The sequence below is a fragment of the Dipodomys ordii genome, unplaced genomic scaffold, assembly GCF_000151885.1.
Source record: "Dipodomys ordii isolate 6190 unplaced genomic scaffold, Dord_2.0 Scaffold56, whole genome shotgun sequence".
In the NCBI taxonomy this organism is placed as follows: domain Eukaryota; kingdom Metazoa; phylum Chordata; class Mammalia; order Rodentia; family Heteromyidae; genus Dipodomys; species Dipodomys ordii.
This window is the reverse complement of record NW_012267272.1, coordinates 8,260,728-8,283,477: the sequence shown is the minus strand read 5'-3', so window position 1 is coordinate 8,283,477 and position 22,750 is coordinate 8,260,728. Positions and strand designations below refer to the sequence as shown.

At 40.7% G+C, this 22,750-nt stretch overlaps 1 protein-coding gene across 1 annotated transcript in view; it reads right to left on the bottom strand.

Annotated features, from left to right (window-relative positions):
* Positions 1–7,977, bottom strand: part of Mgam (maltase-glucoamylase) — a 131,250-nt gene extending 123,273 nt beyond the window's left edge. Inside the window, exon 1 of the mRNA XM_013021693.1 lies at positions 7,947–7,977. The gene's annotated coding sequence lies outside the window, so the exon portion shown is untranslated. The remainder of the gene's footprint in view (positions 1–7,946) is intronic.
* Between the last annotated feature and the right edge of the window lie 14,773 nt (positions 7,978–22,750).

The following is a 22,750-nucleotide window of genomic DNA, read 5'->3' as shown; positions in this document are numbered from 1 at the left end:
GATAAGGTCCTGAGTTCAACCACCAGTATGGCATGAAGCAAAATAGAATATAAAATGATGCAAGTTTAATATTTTATTAGAATAAAGTAAATATACTAAAATGAGCTGGGCACCAGTGGCTCACACTTGTAATCCTAGCTACTCAAGAGACTGAGATCTAAGGATCACGGTTCAAAGCCAGCCCGGGCAGGAAAGTCCATGAAACTCTTATCTCCAACAAACCACTCAGAAAACTGGAAGAGGCATTGTGGCTCAAGTGGTAGAGTGCTAGCCTTGAGCTGAAGAGCTGAGGGACAGCTCCCATGCCCAGAGTTCAAGCCCCATGACATACATACATACATACATATATACATACATACATACATAAATCGTTTCATTATGACTCTAATGACATTTTTCTCTCTGTTTTTTATTTGAAATAAGGAGTTCTTTTTCCGGCATCTTCCAAGGGGACTATTCAGTTGTTGCTATTGTTTTAAAACATCTCTTTATAAAATAATGGATCTAAATGTAATAATGCTTCTAATATAATTTCATCTTTGCCCAGAAGGAGTGTTTCCAAGTTTGCTCCGCAGTCCTGTATTATGTAACTATAACCCTTTCTGGCATCACATAATATTCATAACATGACAACACGATTCCTGCGTCCAGTCTGAAATCACACATCTATAAGGAGCCCTTGTTTTTTGGTGTTTATATTAGTATTTATTTAGAGTCATAGCCTAGATGAGAGCTGAGAAATTTAACACAGAATTCTAGAACTAATTATACGTCGTGTAACTTCCTAGCCCGTGGTTGCCTTCTAAGATTCTCCAACAGATACTTAAGGATTTACCATTCAAACTCTCTCTCTCTCTCTCTCTCTCTCTCTCTCTCTCTCTGTTCCTTCAAATCTACTTCTCTGATATAATACCCAGTGATATTATAGCCAGCACTGCTAGGTGGAGTGACTGCCACTCAGTGTTTGGTGATATGGGCTGATGTGCATTGTTAAGTGAGGTGCTGATTGCCTGATATGACCTCTTTACAAGCCAAGTTCTTTATGGCTCCACGTGCTAATGCCTCGTCATGCATTACCCCACGTGCACAAAGCAAGGAGGAAATCCTTGGGTGGTAGCCTGCTCCCTCAAAGCCTACCTTCTACCCCGACTCACTCACCGCTTTTCATGTCATCTGACAAATCACATTCCTGACTCAGAAAGAACGTGCACTGCATGTCCTTCCATAAAGATTAGTTATCTTCCATACTTGGTACAATTAACTAAGACAAAAAGTGATCTCAAGTCACTAGCCAAGAGATGAGTTATCAGAACTATGTCTCTCTCTTTTTAGTGATGGCTGATAGTTATACGGTGGGAGGTCATTATATTACAGTACTTTTATATATTCCCAACTGTTTATTACCATGCTATGTTAGAAACTGTAAGGAAAATCCACCCACTGTTGGTCAACTTATAAACAACACAAACTCAATGGAATCTTGGCAAAACTATTAACATTACTCAGAGCTATACACTACCTATTTCATTTAGAGAAATTCATTCCATCACCAAATGTGAATCAATGTATGTATAGATTTTTTAAAAAAATTCTGCCACGGAAGTGGCGCTGTGGCTCAAGTGGTAGAGCGCTCGCCTTGAGCTGAAGAGCTGAGGGACAGCGCCCAGGCCCAGAGTTCAAGCCCCACGACCGACAAAAAAAAAAAAATTCTGCCGGGCACTGGGGGCTCACACCTGAAATCCTAGCTACTTAGGAGGCTGAGATCTGATGATTGCGAGCCAGCCCAGCCAGGAAAGTCTGTGAGACTCTTATCTCCAATAAACCACCAGAAAACCAGAAATGGCGCTATGGATCAAGTGGTAGAGTGCTAACCTTGAGCTGAAGGGCTCAAGGACAGCATGTAGGCACAGAGTTCAAGCACCATGACTAACAAAAAAGCAAAATTAATCCTAGCATGACATGTATAAAACCACACAGAAGGCATCTGAGTAAATATGTGAACATAATTAAAATTTTAGATTAAGATTAATTAAACACACAATATGGCAAGTTTTTTAAGTCCACCAAAGCCCCTCTACCCCAACCCTTTGAGATAGGACTAGACTTACTTCTAACATATAGAACATTCCAGAAGGGACAATATCAGGTTTTCAAGAATAGGTTATTAAAGATATTGTGGCTTTTTCCTGCTTTTTCTCTTGGGTAATTTCTTTTATTTTTTAATTTTTTTTACTGTAAAGACACTGTACAGAGGGGTTACAGTTACTACATGAGTAAGGTAATGAGTATGTTCCCTATCGAGTATTGTTACCCCCTCCTTTGTTTTTCCTCTACTATCCTCTTGAGTAATTTCTTAAGGAAACCAGCTTCCATGACATCATAACACTCAGGGTAGGTCTTCTAAGAGCTGACATAAAACCAAGGTATTCTGCCAACAGCCATGTCCATGAGTGTCCAAAGCAGTTCCTCATCCCCAGCCAGCCTTCACTCCACCACGGTCCTTGCCATGGTGGGGAGGAAGTACTCACAGGAGAAGCCCCTCCAAATTTCTGGCCCACATAAGCTGTCAGCAATTTTTGCTGTTCTAAGCTATAAAACCTTTATTTGTTACACAGACAATGACTAATACACATAGTTACCTAGGACTTTTCTAATTAATGTCTTTTTATTGTGAAAATACTGTACAGAGGGGTTACAATTACATGAGCAAGGTCATGAGTACATTTCTTATCAAATGAAATACCACTGGCATGTATTTTTGAAATCTGCTTACCTCCTGTCAGTGCCCTTTTGCTTGATGTATTCAAATAGGGCTATCTGCTCTACACAGTACAAATCTGTATTTTCCAGCTATACAAGAAAAATACTTCCTTAAGCCTCAAAAGTAAAAGAAACAACAAAATCCCTCTCCAGAATTTCCCATTTGCCTTTCTTTCTGTATTAGTCAACAGTATCTTAAAGCACACTTATAAGAAAAACTAAGACCAGGGACGCATTCACCAGACCTCAGGAAATCAGTCCTGCATGTCCAGAACGGTGCAGGTAAGGTTCTCACCTCCAGTCTCACAAACTGTGGGGAACTGAAGGAGAAAAGGGCTTCAGGGATGCAGAACCTGGACTCCCAAGGGCCCCATAGCCTGCTTCTTAGGTCCAAGTGGACCTGCAGCAGAGGTATCGGAAGTCCACAGATGCAAATGCTCCCTACAGTCAAGAGACCTTAAAGAGTGGTTCCAAGTAGCCATATTAGTATACTAAACTATGGAGGCATCTTTGGGCCAAAACATAGAAACAACTGGGAATCTACAAGGCTACCTTTTCTCCAGTAAGCTTCTTATCTTAGCCCATTTACAGAGAAAAGTTTCTACTATTTCAAAGTGGGAGGTAGGCTGTCCCCTTTAGATCTCACCTTGTAATTTAGCATTTAAATGAAGGGAAGCTTAACTGCTTTGTTAGTTGCTTCCAGGTTCCAACTTTTGAGTCTGGCCCTTTTTATATTTATTAAAAATAATATAATTCCACTATCTCCTCCCCTATCTACCCTGCCTTACTATGGAAACGGAAATAAATTCAAATGAAGATTGGGACAAAAAGGAAGGAAGTTGCCCCAGAAACACTCAGAACTCTTCGACTCCAGGGGATGAAGGACTAGCCTGAAATAGAAGAGGAAGAGGAAGGAGAGAGAGAAGAAGTTAAAGAGGGAAATGGAACAGGGAAGCAATCTGCTACCAGGAAACTGAGGAAGGAGGATCTTGAGTTCAAAGCCAGCCTGAGCTACAGAGCAAGACCTGTCTCAACATCAAACAAGGAAACAAATCCCAAAGAACTAATTTAAATAAAGCTAATGCATTTAAAAGTTAAAGAAAGAAGAGGTGACATGTCATTTTCATCACAGTGATAATCCTAACTGACAATGATTGAGCAGATGTGCTAAGAGGCCCCCATAATTTGTCACATGGAGTTCTGCTAATATCACCAGTGTTCAGTGGAGGGAATTAAGCATTAGCCAGCTCTAATAACCTGCTTAATGGCTCAAACAAGATTAGGAGCACGGCCACTGTTTAAACCCTTGTTCTTTGGACTCCACTTCCAGAGCTTATGACCATCTACTGCAGTGCATTTATCAGTAGAAGTTTATGTGAGATTGGAGTTTTATTGGCTAGTATCTGGCTTTTTAACCAAGAACTAAAAATAAATACAGAATGAGGCTAAGCATTTACAAACATTACCACATTTAATCTTCACAACCAATTAAACAGTCAAGATTATCATCCCCATTTTACAAATGGACTAACCAAATCTTACAGAGTCTAGGTTCCTCAAGGTCAAGGTCTCAAGACAGGCAACCTGAACTCAAAGCCATCACTCTTAAAAGTGATGTTAGACCATCCACTACTGTGCAATGCAAATGGAGAAAACTTGTGTATCCATACTAGATAATTGTTTCTAAATTAAAGGAGGCAGGATATATAAGCGAGACACTCATATCCAAAGGCAACGATCAAACTAAAAGGCTATGGGAACAAAAGGAAGAAAAAAAATCTGCAACACCTCCATCTCCATAACAGCTGGGTGGAATTAAAGTGTTCTCAAAGCACCTGGAGTATCCATTTGCTTTAAGTTTATGGCTCACAGCACTCTTGTAAATTCCCTTTGAGACCACAGGGAACAAGCTACTGATGTGTGTCCTTTCTCAGATTTATTCATCACCAGTGAACCAAACTACATCTCTGATGAAAAGGAAGTCAGATTGAAGTTTACATGCTCATTCATCACTGTTGTATTAAGCTCCTACAACTTGCAAGCATTCTTCCAGAAGCTGTCCTGGAAACATTGTACAAAATCAGATTTAAAAAGAACTCTTGGGGCCAGGCGCTGGTGACTCACACCTGTAATCCTAGTTACTCAGGAGGCTGAGATCTGAGGATCTTGGTTCAAAGCCAGCCCAAGCCTGTGAGACTCTTAGCTCCAATGAAACACCAGAAAACCAGAAGTAGTACTGTAGCTCAAGTAGTTAGAGCACTAGCCTGGAGCTGAAGAGCTGAGGGACAGTGCCCAGGCCCAGAGTTCAAGCCCTATGACCAAAAAAAAAAAAAAAGAACCCTGGCCTCTTAGAACTTATGTTGTTATAGACAGAAAAGAGAGACAATAATAAAAAATAAATCAATATACACCACAGTCATCTATGTCAAGAGCTGTGGAGAAAAACAGAGCAGAAGAAAAAGATGAACATGAGGGTGGATTTTAATGTCAAAAAGGTTGGCTATGGGAAATCTACACAAAAGATAAGAGTTATGATTGTACATAAATTGTGCGACCTCAACAGCAGTTTTTCTTCCTGAATTATATTGTTATACAAATAATTGCCAAAGATTCTTTTCCTGGTACTGTTTTTGAATTTTAGCCAAAGGAGATAAACCACCTGAGGGCTCAAATTGTTAAAATGACTATGGAAGTTAATTCGGAAAAACTGGATGATTTTCCTCTTCTGATTTACAATAGTGCTTAATTCATGAATAGAGAACTCTCCATTGAAAACTATTTGATAATACAGAGTAAAAATGCTAATGTAAAGGAAGGGTTAGCTTTACAGAGACCCAATACCTACTTATAAAGAATATCCCTGGCAGCATGGATATTCCTCAAAATTCTGAGCCCTATTTAGAAGGTTGTCCACAGCTCCTAAATAAACATGGGTTTTATTGTTGTTGTTGTTGTTGTTTATCAAGTCTGATCATATCCAAAACTATAGAGCTCTAAGAGTCAGTTCTAATCCTCTTCAGCTGTGTGACCTTGATAAAAAGTCTTATTCTCCTCTATGGGCTTCAGTTTCCCCATCTGAACAAAAAAAAAAAGGGTGGGAGACGATCTCTTGAAGATAACTATATCCTTCTGTGACCCCAGGTCCAGGTTATACAAAGATCTTTTTTTTTTTATTGTGAAAATACTGTACAGAGGGGTTACAATTACAGGGGCAAGATAATGAGTACATTTCTTATCAAGCATTGTAGCCTCCTCCTTTGTTTACCCTTCCTATCCCTTCCCATCTTCCCTCTCCCCCACCCAATCCTCCCCTCCCCCAAGTTGTAAAGTTTGTTTTTGACATGACAACTTGTACTTCTCATTGTTGCAACAGGTCCACCTGTATCCTTATTTAAACGACTTGCTTTTTCCCTTCCCCTCCACAAATTATACCAACATCAAATACAGTGAAAGCAGGGGTTATACCGTGGGGGAGGGACATACAAAAAAAACAAAGAAATAATCTTATAAATGTGTTAGAAACAATCGCATAAAAGAAAAAAACATTTGAATACATATCTTAGGGTTCATTTCCCTAACATCAACTTATCTGACGTTTTCTGCTTGACTCAGACATATACTAGTTATTGCAAATAAGGGAAACCATGGGACCTATCTTTTGGGCATTTACCCAAATGTTCAGAATAAGACCATACTAAAGCTACCAGCACGACTATGTTTATTGCAGCCTTATTTACCATAGCTAAGATATAGAAGCAACCCAGATGCCCCTCAGTAGATGAATGGATCAAGAAAATGGGGTATATATACACAATGGAATTCTATGCCTCCACCAGAAAGAATGACATTGCCCCATTTGTTAGGAAATGGAAAGACTTGGAAAAAATTATATTAAGTGAAGTAAGATCTATCTTCTTTAGCACATTACATCCCATAGTAACCATCTGAACCAGTTTTAAATGGAAAATTTCTTCATCTAGAGCTATGAATTCTTTAGTTTCTCCTGCTGATCTGGTACTTTGTAATTTTATTAGCCCCTTGAAATTAATTTGTGAAGGAATAACCTCATAGCCATCTGGGACAAGTGAGTGTAAAATAGTGATAGAACTCTCAAATAAGGGGTAGAGAACAGAATGTCATCCCACTTCGTTAGGTTCCTACCTAGCACAGCACAACAAAGACTCCCTCCCTCCCTCTTGTGCATGCCCCTGGCCCACTGGTTATCACCAGAGCCCACAGAAGCTGCTGTTCATGCGTTGTATCCTCTGGTAGCCAGTGAGTCCCATGGATTGACCTTCACCTCTCTCCCTGTCCCTAATAAATCACCCTTCCTGCCTCAGTGCAGGGAAAGAATGGAGATGCCTAGAATTAGTAAGGACCCAATTCTTTACTATTGAAGGGGAAGGAACCAACAACTATTCCTTGCCTTCCCTTCCATTGTGTGTCACACAGAACTAGTAGGCCAGGTACTTGTCCTTCCCTTTTTCTTCTGACCTCCTTCCAGATTTCTTGTGAAATCTCCCTTACTCACCAACACATCCATGCATCACAACATCACACACACACACACACACACACACACACACACACACACAGAGGCTTGCACATGACTCTTCCCTAAAATAGTTATATATTTGACTAATAAAACCACCAAACTCTTAAGGATAGTAATAGGTTTCCAGAACTCCTATTATAATGGTATCTCTAAATACCATCTCCTCAATCACAGCTCCAAATCCTCTTCCAAAGAAGGTCTCAAAACGTTCCAGTCGTACTCACATCTTTTCCTCACATCTACCTCATTTCTACAATTAGAAAGAACTTCCACCTGTTACCTCACCTGAATATTAGTTTTTCACAGCTCACCACCAACACACAAATTCAGTTATAATCAGGCTTTGTAGATTCAGCCTAGGTCCAGAGGAATACATGTATGAACACACACACACACACACACACAGAAGAGAGAAATGAGTTGAATTTTACGTGTATTTGCAAACTTCCTGGTTTACTGGGATCTATTTTTGTCCATGATAAGTTAATAATGGCATACTTACTAAAGGGAAACACAAATTGGCTCTCTAATACACACATAAACACACACACACACACACACACACGTACATCTGCAGCTTATAGGTAAATAAGTTCTACCTTAGAGGTAAATATACAGTTCACAAACATACCTCATTGCTTCCTGCTGGGCTTCTGGACTCTTGCGGGACAACCTATAATAAAAGCAGAAGCGCTAGGCCAGCAAGCAACCTATGCTCTGGTCACTGTTTATTGTTCTAACAAGAGTATGCTAATTACTTTCAGGAACAAATCACTGCCAGCTTTCCAGCCCAAGATCAAAATTGTGAGTTAATTAGTAATCACAGTCTTCCTCTTTGGAGAACATCCTATGGCCCCAGTGAGAAGTCACCAGCACTCCACCAAGCACTCATTCCACCCCTTCCAGACCCTGCTGTGAGGACAGCCCATGAGTCTGCTAAGACATCAGAGGACTGGTGCCATTTGTAGACAAAAATAAGAAAGATTAAAAAAATAAGTAAATAATAAATGTCCTGGTAGAACTCTGATCTTTCCCCCAGAGACATCCTTATAGCTCAGGACACCCTTCACTTTTAGTAGCACAATGTGCAGATTTGTGATTGAGGGACATGGTTTTGAAACCGTTTTTCCAAATCATTCTGGCTTTTCCTTGCCATGACAAAAGGTGTCTTTAAACTGGTTCATGCTGAAGAAGATTCTTTGGCAATATGGATATGCTTAGAAGTAAGTTTTTAAATGCATGAGAAAAAAATAATGATGGGGCTGGGAAGGTGGCTCAGTGGTAGAGCGCTTGCCTTGCATGCTCAAGGCCCTGGGTTCGATTCCTCAGCACCACATAAGCAAAAAGAAAAAAGCCAGAAGTGGCGCTGTGGCTCAAGTGGTAGAGTGCTAGCCTTGAGCTCAAGAGCTGAGGGACAGCGCCTAGGCCCAGAGTTCAGGCCCCACGACCAGACCCCCCCCCAAGAAAATAATAATAATGATAATGAGGTAAGGAGGAGAGCCTAAGCCTAGAGGTGAGAGAGGCCAGTCATTGAAGGCAGCCCCTAGCTCTAGGTGAGCTGGAGAGCTCTGCTTCAGAGAAATGCAGATGTCATAGACTTGGGAAAGCTTTTCATAGAGAATGCTCTGATTCTGCCTTGATTAACTCCCTAAGTGGCTTGAATCAGCAGCCTCTGAGTAACCTTTAAGATTTCCCTGTGTGGAAGGTTTGAGGCCTTACTTCCCTAGATGGTACCTGAGCTTATACCTGAGTATGTCCACATAAGGTCTGCTTTTGTTAAGGCTTGGTCTTGACCCAAGCACATGGCTGTTGTCTTTAAAAGCTCCGTGCAAGCTCTGTTCAGAGCTGCTGGTCCTTGGGACAGGTGTCCACTGTGCAAATAGCTGGTCTTTTAATAAAAACTCCAAGATTCAACCTCTCGAAATGTGGTTTCTCTGTTTTCTTACCTTACAACAATACAAAGCATCAGGTTACATGGTTATATGTACATACCTTCTGACCTCTTCTGCTTATCCTAGACATATACTAGTTATTGCAGATAAGGGAAATCATGGGATCTATGTTTCTTTGAGGCTGGCTTACTTCACTTAATATAATTTTTTCCAAGTCTTCCCATTTCCTAACAAATGGGGCAGTGTCATTCTTTCTGCTGTAGGCATAAAATTCATAAATAAATAAATATATATATATATATATATATATAATCACATTTTCTTCATCCTTTCATGTACAGCGAGACATCTGGGTTGGTTCCATATCTTAGCTATGGTGAATAATTCTGTGATAAACAGTTGTGCTGGTAGATTTTATATGGCCTTGTTTGTGATCATTTGGGTAAATGCCTAAAAGTGGGATTTTCGCAACCCCCAAGAAGGTGGATAACATGGCAGGAACTCCCAAATACAAGAGGTTTTATTGTACTTATAATGTACTATGTGATTTTTTTGTTTGTTTCTTTGTATGTTCTTCCCCCATGGTACAACCTCTGTTGTCACTGTATTGGATTCTGGTGTCTTACATCTTGTATATACATTTTTCTAATTTGGGGAGTTGAAGGGAAATAACAAAATGCTGAATAAGGATACAGGATGCATCCATTGTAACAATGAGATGTACAAGACACTATGTTGAAAACGAACTTTACAACTTTGTGGGAAGGAGGGAGGAGTTGGGAAGGTGGGGAGGAAAGGGATGGTAGGGGAAAAACAAAGAAGGAGATGACAGTGCTCCATAGGAAACCTTGCTCACGTAACCGAAACCTCTCTGTAAAGTCTCTTTGCAATAAAAATATATATTAAGAAAAAAGTACAAAGCAAACCAATTATATTGCATACTTTACGACATACCCACTCCCAAGTTCACAGGGCTTTCTGAATCCTAACCAGTAACCCTAGATTCAGAATGCTGCCTTGGGGCTGGGAAGGTGGCTCAGTGGTAGAGCGCTTGCCTTGCATGCATGAGGCCCTGCATGCATGATTCCTTAGCACCACATAAGCAAAAAGGAAGAAAAAGCCGGAAGTGGTGCTGTGGCTCAAGTGGTAGAGCGCTAGCCTTGAGCTGAAGAGCTGAGGGACAGTGCCCAGGCCCAGAGTTCAGGCCCCATGACCGGACCCAAAAAAAAAAAAAAAAAAGAATGCTGCCTCATCACTAAGTGGACTTTGCCAACATGGGACAGAGTCCTCCTCACACACTGCCTCAAGACATCCGTGACTCACCAGTCCTCAAGGAAACAAGAATAGAAGTTAAGAATAAGTGCTGAGAAGCTGTTGTTACAACACATCAGCATAATGTCATATCTATAAGCTCTAGTAATAATCTAGATAGACAGTTGTGTTTGTCATCTGGAAAAACTAAAGTCACCAACTCATCCTGGTCATGTCATAGTGAGCTATTGTTGACTCTGACAACCCAGATAAAATCGGCATCATGTTTTGAATATTTCACTTGCTTGTTGTTTTTCTCACTTTGGCCATCACATTAGCTCCAGACCTGAATTCAAAGCCTGGACATTCTTAGGCAAGTAAGCTGGTATTTTCTTAATTTAAATGAAGATAGCAATGGAACCCATACAACAAATGTATAAAATGAGCAAAATTATACAAGTAAACAACTTGGTATTACAAAAATATCCAGTAAACATCCATAGAATTGCTCTAACTGATGTTCTGCCACAGTTGTGACTAGAAACCAAACCGTGGACTCTCAATCCCAGGCTCCTTCAACTACATCAACCTTTCAGTCTGCTCTACCTCGAGATTCCCAGCCTAGCATAGTGGGTGGTCATTGCTGTGTAAGAAAGAGACAGAGCCCCTACTTTGGTATCCATGGCCGTGGGTAGCATACTGACAATTGCTGATGCTGCCCAATTAGAGCAATGTAAAGGTTTAGCTCCAAGTCTTTGGTTTAAAAAAGGAAGTGGTGGTTCTTGCCTGTAATTCTAGCTACTCAGAAGGCTGAGATCTGAGGGTCAAGGTTCAAAGCCAGCCTAAGCAGGAAAGTTCATGTTAGCAAAATGAGCTCCCTTCCCCTAGCATAGTCCACTGCTTCCCCTCTCCACAACTTAGCATGCTCCCTTCCTAAGCAACCCTAGGCCTATGTAGTAAAGGTAGTAAAGCCTCCACCCGCCTTTACGTTGGGATGGCACTTCTCTGGGGCAGCTACCACCATAGAAGGCAACAAGAGCCCCTTAGAGTGACCTTCAGGTCTGGGCAGCCGCAGGACCCTTATCTACTGTTTGGACGGCAGCCATAAATCCTAGTCCACCATGATGAAGCCCCTGGCCCCGGTATGGACCGGGGTCTCTGCCTCCTAGCCCTGCTATCCCCTCCTAAGCCTCCTAGGTTACATAGGTGACCTCGGACAATAGCCGCACTTCTTCTTACTTCTCCCTTGTGAGAAGGGGCCTTGCCAGCCCCTTTTCCCAGAATAAACCTTTCTTTGTATCTGTACCTGGATGTCTGTGTGGTTCTCTGGCAAAGTCTAATTTACCCTATCAGTCCATGAGACTCATCTCCATTTACTGACCAAATTGTCCGGAAGTGGAGCTATGGCTCAAGTGGTAGAATACTAGCCTCAAGCCAAAAAACTTAGGAGGAGAAAAGGGGAAGAGAGGCACAAGGAGGAGAAGGAGAAGAGGAGGACACGGAAGTAGAAGAAGAAGGAGGACACGGAAGAAGAAGAAGGAGGAGGAGGAGGAAGGGAAGGGCTGGGAAGGTGGCTCAGTGGTAGAGCGCTTGCCATGCATGCCTGAGGCCCTGGGTTCGATTCCTCAGCACCACATAAGCAAAAAGAAAAAAGCCGGAAATGGCACTGTGGCTCAAGTGGTAGAGCGCTAGCCTTGAGCTGAAGAGCTGAGGAACAACGCCCAGGCCCAGAGTTCAGGCCCCACAACCGGACCCAAAAAAAAAAAAAAAGGAGGAGGAGGAGGAGGTCTGATGATATGGCTGAACTGATAGAGAGCTTGCTTATTAGTAAACAAAAAGATGAGAAGGAGGAAAGAAAAGAAAGAAGGAAGGAGGAGGAGGAGGAAGGAAGGAAGTCTGATAATATGGCTGAATTGGTATAAAACTTGCTTATTAGTAAACAAAAGGCCCTAAGTTCAAATGTCAGTATTGAAGAAAGGAAAATAAATGAAAGGAATAAAAGAGAGGGGGAGGGAAGGAGGGAGGGAAGAAGGAAGGAAGGAAGGAAGGAAGGAAGGAATAAAGGAAGGAGAGAAGGAGGGAAGGAGGAAAGGAAAGAGGGAAGGATTTAGACTAGATCAAGATAACACATGGGCAAGGTGCTTAGAGTCATGACTAGGCCTTCCCTGAGCTCAGAGGTGTAAGGCACTTGTACACGTCTGCTTGAGAGCCATGAATACCTTGCAATTGTGAGAAGAAATAGTGTGACAAACATGCCTACAGCTCTCCATTCCCTTAGCCACCACCCTTAAGGGGTCATTAGGACTATAGACCTGGATCAGGTATTAGTCCTGAGCCCCTGTTTCCAGGCACAGGATATTCAGAAGTAGAAAGTGGCATGTGGCTCAAGTGGTAGAGCACTGGTCTTGAGCCTTGAGTTGAAGAGCTCAGGGACAGCGCCCAACCCAGAGTTCAAGCCCCATGACCGGAAAAAAAAAAAAGTTAAAAAAAAGAAATTCAGAAGTAACTAACTTCCTAACTGGGACTCCATGGAGCGGGAGAGGTAATATTCTTCTGACTAAATACAGAAAGAATGACATTGCCCCATTAGGAAACGGAAAAATTTGGAAAAAATTATATTAAGTAAGCCAGGCCCAAAGAAACATAGGTCCCATGATTTCCCTTATTTCCAACAACTAGTTTATGTCTGGGACAAGCAGAAAGGTCAGGTAAGATGACTTTAAGCAAAATAAACCCCAAGATAGGGACACAGTGGGTTTTTCTTCCTTGCTATTGTTTCTAACGTACCATGTGATTTTTTTTTTTTTTTGTCGGTCGTGGGCCTTGAACTCTGGGCCTCAGCTCTTCAGCTCAAGGCGAGCGCTCTACCACTTGAGCTACAGCGCCACTTCCTGTTTTCTAGTGGTTTATTGGAGATAGGAGTCTCACCGTCTTTCCTGCCCGGGCTGGCTTTGAACCGCGCTTCTCAGATCTCAGCCTCCTGAGTAGCTAGGATTACAGGCGTGAGCCAACGGCGCCAGGCTCCATGTGATTTTTTTGTTGTTGTTGCTTTGTATGTCTCTCCCCCATGATATAACCCCTGTTTTCACTGTATTTGATGTTGGTATAATTCGAGGAGGGGAAGGGAAAAAACAAATTGTTTCAATAGGGATACAGGTGGATCCATTGCAACAATGAGATGTACCAGACACTATGTTGAAAAAGAAACTTTACAGTTTAGGCAAGTGGGGGGGGGTCTGGATAGTTTCAGAGGTGGGAGGGAAGGGATGGTAGGGGAAAAACAAAGGAGGGGCAACAATGCTGGATAAGAAATGTACTCATTACCTTGCTCACATAACTGTAATCCCTTTGTACAGTATTTTCACAACAAAAAAATTAAAAGAAAAGAAAGATACAGTGATAGAATAGCATAACAAAAAAAGAGAAACAGTTCAGCATTTCAAGCCCTATGCATAGAGCTAAGACTACTTGCTCATGTTTATAACAGCTCTGGACAGTTCTTACCTGCTGGTTTCCTGCTGCTTATGAAACTATTGCTTCAAGATGCTAGAATCTCTATATCTTAGCTCCTGTGTCTTTAATTTGGCTGTAGGTGTTTACTTTAATGCCTGCATTTTATACACATACTATGAAAAAGACACCATCAGAATAACATTGATGGTGTGCCTAGGTATTGTGCTAAATGACTCATGTACATTTTTCATTTCCTCTTCATAAATGTCCAATGAGGACTTCTATTATTATCCCTCAAGATAAAACTTGTGAAACCAATAAGTTTCCTGAGGTCAGATAACTAATAAAAGGCAATCTAACCAAGTTTCACTTCAATAGAAATGAGATAGACAATTCCATATCCCATAGCTGAGAATAAAAGAGGCCAAACAGCTATGATACAGAAGAGAAGTAAGTTGCAATCAGGCAGAGAATGCACACCCTGAAAGCACCAGGGACAAAACCCAAGGTATAACTAGATTACAGTAGGAAGGGAATGAGAAAAGGAAAGACATTTATGCCTAAAGAGCAGCATCAGCAATGGCCAGAGATAAGGAACAATGGGTCTATTTTTGTTTTTAATTGCTACAATCAGATACCAACTGGGAGACACCTACAGGCAAATTAAAGACAATGTTTGAGAAGCACACAGGAGGCAAGATACAGAGATTCTAGCATCTTGATGCAATAGTTTCATAAGCAGCAGGAAAACATAGCAGGTAAGAACTGTCCAGAGCTGTTATAAACATGAGCAAGTAGTCTTAGCTCTCTGCATAGGGCTTGAAATGCTGAACTATCTACTTCTTTCCATATTTAGTCCGTATTTAGAATATTACTTCTCTTGCTCCATGGAGTTCCAGTGTAGCTCCATAAGGGACCACAGAAGCGACATCAACAGATGTTTATTAAAATGTGTGGTTATGAGGACAAAATGAAAAGAAGCCCGTGGCTAGAGCTAAGCCAGACGCCAGAATAAGCACTTCAGTGTTGTTATTGTAATTTGATATTTTCCTTTTCCCGAATGATATGCAAAGTACGTACAAAGTCCTATCGTTCTGTTTTAAAAGTGTGCATTCTCCCCAGAGTACACACAAAACTGATTCTATAGGCCCCAGCCAAAAAGACCAGATCCATCTCATTGCTTTGTACACATGGCTCCCTCTTTCTTCCGACTCTCTCAACATCACAGCATATGACACATACTCAAGCACATTCCCAATACACACAATGGATCGCTCAGTTTCTATAGTCTACAAACTTCAAGTTATACCTCTTTATCGCAGCCAAGTGGTTTTCTTTTCTTGGTCTCACTTATAAGTCCTTCACATCACAGGCCACTTAGAAGGGGAGAAGCAGAGCTGGATGAATTAGGAGCAATTTCTTTGCCCAGAAATGTTCAGAGGAAGGTGAAAAGAGCAATGACATACACAAGCATTACACATATCCTGCTCTTGTGAAACATCTACTATTCGGCATTCTGTCTCATTCTTCCTCATCCCCGCTTCACAGGTAACAGCAAAGGCACTCAGAGGTGTGAGTTCAAGGGGAGAATTATTTGAAATACATTACATAATATTTCTGATAGCAATAAAACTCTCCAGTGCCTTGTGTTTTACAGAAGGCCTTAATTTGCATCATCTCTTTGATACTTTTAAATACTTTGGCTACTTTCAATCCTCACCTATAAATGAGGAAATAGAAACTAGAGGAAATCACCCACTAAAGGTCAATCATATGGACAGTTGACTACTTGAGCTTATACTAATGTAGTTTCAACCTGGAAACTTAATGCTCATAGATCTAAAGTCAGTAGATCTCCAAATTTGCTTTTCAGACTAAATGTTTGTTGTTGTGCTCTTTGTTTTGTTTGTCCTGGGGCTTCAACTGTGGGCCTGGGCATGATTCCTTTTGCTCAAGGCTAACACTCTACCATTTGAATGACAGTACCACTTCCAGCTTTTTCTGTGATTAATTGAAGATAGGCATGTCATGGACTTTCCTTCCTGGGCTGACTTCAAACCACGATCCTCAGATCCCACCCTCCTGAGCAGCTAGGATTACAGTTATGAACCACCAGCACCCAACTTTTTTTGTGTTTTCGTGTTTGTTTTTTCATTCAACAAATTCAAAGTTCATTCACCATGAATTCTCCAAAACAGAAACTCTCAAAGCTTATTAGTTGTCAGTTTACCCACCTTGCTCAGAGAAAGCTACTTTTCTTTAAGCTCAAATCTTGTACACAAGAGACTCCCATCATTTATTCCATACTTCCCTTCCCTGCACAGCCCACTGATGGAAAAGTAGCTCAGCATACCTCCAACCCTTGATCAAAACTGATTGGACCAGTACTGGACAGATAATCCAAACTTAACCAATTGGATTCTTCCTCCCAGAAATGTGGATTTGAGAGACAAGATTCTAAGTGATGTTCACTGGATACTAGGTCTGTGGGATCATGTAAGGTTACTGAGGCAGTGATGGAAGGATTTTAACAAATACTTGTTTACCAGAATAAAAATGGAATAGACTCATGGAGCGCAGCAGAAATAAGAAACCATTCAGACGTGGTATAGTTTGAATGAGTTTGTCCCCCACATAACAAACTACTGTGTTGGAGAGCTTGTCCCAGCAGAGGATGCTAAAATGTTTGATACTCTTAAGAGATAGACAGAACCCAGAGGAGGTGATGCCTTTGAGAGTAGTAGTTATGCTGTTCTTCTTGTCTCACATCCAGGGAAAAATGTGAAAAGATATAATAAATGTCCTCCATTTGTTGGCTATGTCTTACTTCCACGCATGGGCTCCGCCATTTTTGCCCCTTCTCTACCTATGAGCCTGTATCTCTGCTCCCTCTCCCCCCATCCCCTAGGCTGCGCAGCCTAGGTGTCACCATGACCAACATCTGGGCATGTCTTAAATTCCCGTGTTGGCTAGTTTAAGAGAGGGAAAACTCAAAAAGCCAGTGCTACCCCATATTTCCTTACTATTCTAGGCTAAGCTGTGTTAGGGAGAATCAGGACATCACTGGATACCATCTAAGGTCTTACAGCTTTATTGGCTTCACCTCAAACTTCCTCTCTCTCTGAAGGAACTTCTTGCTCAGGAACGTGATCTTACGTGTGTCCCTAGTCACAAGATTCCATGTGGGTGTGAAAGCTCATTAAACCAGGGATGAACTCTTAATTCCCAAACAACCAGTCCTTAAATTGGTCAACAATTTATAAAACAGCATCTTCTTGTGTGAGAATTAGACCACAAGGACTCTCTTTCTTAATGGGAGACCCAGAAATAATTGGAAGCAGGATTAGTTAGTAACATGAACAAAACGAAAATGTAGAGAAACTGAAATAAAAACCAAACAAGAGAATCTTTAACCTCATCTCCTCATTCTAGTACCACTCCACCCATACTCTTTTGACAATTAAGTGTAGATTAAAAAATATGCCTTATAAGCCTTAAAATGCAGGAAGTAAAGACTTCCTTTCTTTCATTTCTTCTTGTTTACTTCCTGTTTTCTCCCTCATCGTGACTATATATATATATATATACATACATACACACACATATATATGTATATATGTATATGCATACCTATATATACATATATATATATATATATATATCAAGCAAGCTGATCTTTCCATTTCTATCACTTGGTTTCACATACTTACACAGGCAAGTCAATTGGACTGCTTTCAGACAAGTTATCTCTTGCTCCTGTTTTTCTCCAAGAACCCAGGCAGATAAGGTTTTTCTCCCTCTCTCTCTCCCACTGTCCTCCTTTCCTCTAAACTTCTTAGCTTGAGGATCATCTCAAGATATCCCAGGACCATGGAAGTCTGCTGAGGGTCCTGAGGCCCTTTAGCAAGTCTCATGCCCTCTCCTCAAGTGTACTATCCCAATTCAGGGATTGTCAGAACCCCCCAAAGATGGACATGCGGGCAGGGCAGCAATGCTGTGCTTCAGCTCCTACCATCACTGAATCATTTCACAAAAAAAAAAAAGAAATCCCAGTATGCGCGCACGTGTGTGTGCACGCACACACACGTGTATGCACACACATGATTTTTTCCACCAAACTCTGGGGTTGTTTCAGAGGTCCCCATTGTGTCTCTGCCTTTGGAATTTTGTAACTGTTTCCACATCACAGTTGGTCACTACTGGGATTGTGAGGCTGTGAGAAAATGTGTTGGCTGTGACCTTGGTCTGTCTATACTAATAAACATACAGTTAGTTATATGTCTCTACTCTCATAGAGAAATCTTACAGAGATGTATAAATACTATAAATATCCATCGATGAATTGGAACAAACTACTGATCATTTATCAAAATGCAAGTCTTCTGACAATCAAGCCTGCAAATTCATGGGTAGGTTGAAACTAACCTTATCTTGATAACTTATCTTGATACTAAGCTATCTTGCTACTTTTTAAACTTCTTCCAGATTAGATTTTTGTTCAGTGTGTCCTTAAAATTTAGAACTACTAGGACTTGTGGCCATACTGATTCCATCTCTTATAAATAGGTGGTTGCTTGCTAATCCTTTAGTTCTAGAAAGTTCTGTGGACAATTTCCTTCCTTTCCCCACCCTGAAGTGTGTACCAGTCCTGGGCCTTTTTAGTTCCTCTTATCCCCTTTGTTTAGCTCCTCACAACATCTAGAATATATTTATTTCTTAATAAATGTCATTTAATATGCCCATCCATGTGCTTATTGGAAACATTGGTGTATTTCAAGGGAATGAGATTTGATATCACTTGTAGTTGCATACTGTCAAGCTAATAATTTGTCTAAAAATAAGTCAATCCAAGGGATTCAATTCCAGTAACCAAAATAAATGGCAGCCCAAGTCTAAACACAAATGTATATGGTTTACCGAATTCTCAACTTTGTTTAGATGAAAAAAACAGAGGGATGGTGAGTTTTTATCACATTGAATAAAATGAAGTTTTTGTTCCTGCTATGGGTTCTGTTATTAACATTGTGACTTTGTTTTGCTTATCTTCCTGAGTGATGGTTTTCAGAAGACAGCCATTTTTTTTTTTTTTTTTGTCAGTCATAGGGGCTTGAACTCTGGGCCTAGGCACTTTCCCTCAGCTCTTCAGCTCAAGGCAAGTACTCTACCACTTGAGCCAAGCACCACTTCCAGTTTTCTGGTGGTTTCTTGGAGATAAGAGTCTCATGGACTTTCCTGCCCGGGCTGGCTTTGAACCACGATCCTCAGATCTCAGCCTCCTCAGTAGCTAGGATTACAGGTGTGAGCCACCGGCACCCAGCAAGACAGCCAATTTCAATTTTGTCATCCCAAACATTCCATTGCATAACTCAAAGGGAAAAGGACATCACAGAGGGTTTGTGCTACTTGTCTCTGAAAGAGCCCTGTATTGTGAAGAAATAATTTGGTGTACAAGAAATCAATGCACATCAAGGATTTCATTGGTTCTTGGTATAAAGGTTAACATTTTGATGTGAACGGCTGTAGCCCTGTGGTTAGATATCTCAGTGTGTGCAGTGGAGCAATTAGTTTTCATCCAGATTTTTTTTTTCTTTTCTTCTCTTTAGTTTTTTTTTCTTCCCATCCAGAATCTTTAAAGAAGCAAGCACTCTTAAATAAAACTTTGGTACAAGACTGCCACCTGGTGTGTGGTGAAGAGAAAAGGGAAATTAACAATGCTTCAGTGGTTAACATCCTGCTGAGAATGACCCCAGGAAACAGTCACAATCAATTAAGTGTAACCACAATGTTCTGAGATTATATACAGTGAAAAACTATGGATAACACTATATACAGACCAGAATGAAACAAGAACATTTTTAGTAGTCACTGATAAGTACCTCAATTTACAAATAAACAAGGAACTTCAATCTAAAGGAAACATGGAAAAGATGAAGTACATATAGAAACAAGTGAAACAGCACAAATGCTTATTTTTAATTATCTTTAGGTAGCTGTACAGAAGGGTTTCATTTTAACATGTAGGTTTTTACACATTGATTTCCCCATCACCACCACATCTCTTCTAACTCCATCCACTTCCTCAAATTTCCTACAAATAATTTGGATTCAGCTATATTTTAAATAAATATTTAGGAAAGAGAACTGGGTAATGAAGATCAAGGACAAATACATTAGAAAAACCATAACCAATATTTCCTCAATGGGCACCACTCCAATACAGCCACCATTCCAAACATATGAGTCCATTAAGGAATATTTTCTGTGTACATATCATTCCATTCATCATCTATCTGTCTGTCATATATCATCTATCTATCATATATGAGATGGGTTCGATTGTTTACAAACATGAGAGACAGGGTAAGTGGCAGAGCTAGGTCTTAACTCAAGTGTCTTGTTCAAGATATACACTCTTACAGAATACTTCAAGTAAAGCTGGGCAGAGTGGGTAGGGAAGGCCCAGAAAGCACCGAGGCTAAGCAAGCAGAACAGGAGTGGAAACCTAGAGGAGGGAAGGCTATCATACAACAGACTGAACACCTTTCCTTCCACACGCACTCATTCCACAAAATGGATAAGGGATTGAGTGAGTTGTGAAGAGCAAGCATAATAAAAGCAGAGAAATTACAGTATTTGCAAGAGTGCAGAAGAGGCACCAGATCGGGGAAAACGTCAGAAAATAATATGCAGTCTCTGAATGATTAGTTCTAAACCATCTGTTGAGTAACTAGCCCGAATTTTCCAGATGCAATCATGAAATCCATTGCTGTTTCCTTTGAGACCAGGGAGGATTAGAGATGCGGGAAGGCCAGAGATTAGCAAATATTTGGTGTTGTTGAAGATGGGAAAAACCTAGACTTCAGAAATTGCAGCCATGTCTGTTAGAACAGATTCCTAGGGATGTTAAAAATATAAAATGTCTTATTATAAATATAATCCAGAAGAATGAGATAAGATGATTAAATTCTTTATTCATAGACATTTATTTCAAAAGATGAAACTTCATTTCAGAGGCCCTGAACAGTTTGATCCGAGCAATGACGTGATCTACAGTGTATTTAATCAGGATCATTGTTGCTTTGTGGAAAACTGGAAAAGGAAGTGGGGATGGAATAATCCATTTCAGACATAGCCCCTTCCCTCCCTGTTGATAGCAAGATGTTAGTTTTGCTCAGATTAATACCTCTTTTGCCAAACACAGTGTCTGGCACAACAAAGACAGATTCAAAAAAAACAACAACAACAGACAAGGGTCTCATATCTAAAATATACTTGAAACTCAAAAAATTAAATCCCCCAACAACAGATCTTCAAAGAAACAACTGCCCAATAAATAAGTGAACTAAAGACTTACAGGGAAACTTCTCTAAAGAGGAAATAAGAATGGTCAATACACACTTAAAGAAATGCTCAACCTCTCTAGCCATAAAAGAAATGCAAATCAAAACAACATTGAGATTCCAACTCTGATAACAACAGATGCTGGAGGGGATGTGGCCAGAAGGGAACCCTACTACATTGTTGGTGGGAGTGTAAACTTGTTCAACCACTTTGAAAAGCAGTATGGAAGTTCCTCAAAAGACTCCACATAGAGCTCCCACTTTTGGGCATTTACCCAAATGATCACAAACAAGACCATACTAAAGCTACCAATACAACTATGTTTTTGTAGCATTATTTACCATAGCTAAGATATGGAACCAACCCAGATGCTCCTCAGTAGATGAATGGATCAAGAAAATGTGGTGTATATATATAATGGAATTCTATGCCTCCATCAGAAAAAATGACATTGCCCCATTTGTGAGGAAATGGAAAGACTTGGAAAAAAATTATATTAAATGAAGTAAGCCAGGCCCAAAGAAACATAGGTCTCATGGTTTCCCTTATTTACAGTAACTAGTATATGTCTGGGACAAGCAGAAAAGGTCAGATAAGATGATGTTAAGCTATTGTTTCTAATGTATTTATAAGGTACCATGTGATTTTGTTGTTGTTGTTGCTTTGTATGTCCCTCCCTCACAGCATAAAACCCTGTTTTCACTGTATTTGATGTAGGTATAATTTGGGGAGGGGAAGGAAAAAAACAAATTGTTTAAATAGGGATACAGGTTGATCCATTGCAACAATGAGATGTACAAAACACTATGTTGAAAAACAATCTTTACAATTTAGGTGGGGAGAATGGGGGGAGTGTAGTTGAGGAGGTGGGAGGGAAGGGATGGTAAGGGAAAAACAAAGGAGGAGGCAACAATGCTGGATAAGAAATGTACTCATTACCTTGCCCATGCAATTGTAACCCCTCTGTACAGTATTTTCACACACACAAAAAAAAGAACTGTGCCGCCGAAGAGATAGAACAAATGAAAATGGAAAGAGACAGCCTATAGGACCTTACTACATGGAAAATCTCTGTTTTGCCTGTTTCCATTTCTCTTGCAACCCATAAACAAATCCTCCTCCTTCCGACCTCCACCCCCATAGATCCAGATGGGCATGCAAAACTGGACCCTAGCTCATTGGAAAGCTGACCCTATCTTGTTTGCATCCCTGATGGCCCTCTGAGGCCATGGAAGAGGAAATTGGCTTTATTAAAAGCTTCTGCATCACCCAAGAGGTCAAACCATGAGTCATCTGCCCTGAAGATCAGCTTTCATGTGTATCTAAGAGATATGCTAAAGCAACATCTCTCTAAGTTCCTGCCAGAGCCTTTTCTGTAAGCCCCTGGGCCAGAGCGAGGGTAAGAGCTGGATGTTGTGTAAAGGATGGCCCTGGTGCCTTTCCTACTGGATGACTGTCCTGAGTCTTAACTATATTGGGCAACTGGAGAAGAAGCATC